This window comes from Telopea speciosissima, chromosome 10 (assembly GCF_018873765.1).
Source record: "Telopea speciosissima isolate NSW1024214 ecotype Mountain lineage chromosome 10, Tspe_v1, whole genome shotgun sequence".
In the NCBI taxonomy this organism is placed as follows: domain Eukaryota; kingdom Viridiplantae; phylum Streptophyta; class Magnoliopsida; order Proteales; family Proteaceae; genus Telopea; species Telopea speciosissima.
In genome coordinates this window covers 44,003,065-44,004,339 of record NC_057925.1, presented here as the reverse complement: position 1 = coordinate 44,004,339, position 1,275 = coordinate 44,003,065, and the positions used below count along the sequence as shown (strand labels likewise).

At 41.3% G+C, this 1,275-nt stretch overlaps 1 long non-coding RNA gene across 1 annotated transcript; it reads right to left on the bottom strand.

Annotated features, from left to right (window-relative positions):
- Positions 1-415: 415 nt before the first annotated feature.
- On the bottom strand, positions 416-1,160 carry LOC122642130. Its single transcript, XR_006330014.1, has 3 exons — positions 1,119-1,160; positions 759-1,013; positions 416-574 (listed from the first exon to the last, which is right to left on the bottom strand). It is a non-coding gene; the product is annotated as an uncharacterized LOC122642130 (long non-coding RNA).
- Between the last annotated feature and the right edge of the window lie 115 nt (positions 1,161-1,275).

Sequence of the window (1,275 nt, the reverse complement as noted above, 5' to 3'; positions counted from 1 at the left end):
GAGAAGGAACCAATGGGAGTCATAAAGACATTCATCCTTAAAACTTGGACACACTATCTCTAGAGATACTTGTGAGCAAGAACACGGAGCACGATAAAGCTTTTCTTCTTTTTCTCCCCCCCCCCCCCAACACCCCGAACCTAGTTGCAGAGCTGCAGTTGTAGGAATTTCCACATATCAATGGACTTGATGAGATTCTTCCTTACAATTATTGTCTGGGTTGTCCACATTGGATGCAATGTGGACAACCCAGACAAATGGATCCAATGTGGACAACCCAGACAAATGTGCCTCCATGATGTGCAAGTAACCACATTGATTATTTATCCTTCGAAAGTAGTACAGCACCATAGTTGGAAGGCCTCAGTTAAAACCATGTTTCAAATGCAAATACTATACTTTTTCTTGGATATCCTGAACTTGACAACTAAGTCTCCATCAAAATAGCTGATTCTTTTGAATAGTGAGGCCAGAACGGTGAGAGTGCGACAACCTTCCCAATAATGATTAGGGTTGGTGAAACCAAGTTTGCTGATGTAACTTCATCGATGAGATCCTTAAGTTCTGCAAATACCTACATCATGGTTCAGATAGATGTGAAAAGTAATGACTGCTCAGGTCTCAGTGAGTAGTTCTTAGTAAAAGGATACCTAACAAGCACCTAGTGCATTGATTAAATAATCCACAGGGGGAATCCATGGAGTTCCCTAGACACACACAGGTGAAACAAAGAAAAACTATCAACCTTTTTCACTCACCACTTGTTGTTGAGGGGTAGTCCCTCGTTCTATTGCAGCAGCAGGTTTATCAGATGGTAGACCGTGATCCATCAACTTCTGAGCAAGAGATGGGAGGCAAGGTTGAATCAGGATCTGCTGCATTCTCTGCCACATACAGAGGATCAGTACCTCCTTTTCTTGAGTGCCTTGTGAGAAATCTAACACTACTTGCAACACCCCGGTGGGTTAATGGAATTCTCAATTCTGCTGCTATTCCGGAAGCAGCTGTAATGCCTGTATGATAATAACTTCAGTGATCAAACTAGTGTTCCACTTAAATGGTTTCTGCTTCAGTTACAGTTAAATGATGGGAAACAGTTCCATTATTGTTTTGTGTACCTGGAATAACCTTGGCTTGAATCCCTTGTTGTTGCAAGAATGTTATCTCGTTGATCCACCTTGTTTCACGTGTTGTTTTTTTATCCATGAAAGGTTATTATTCTTGATGTTTATTAGCCTCTAGCAATGGCTAGAGAGAAGATCTTGTAATCCCATT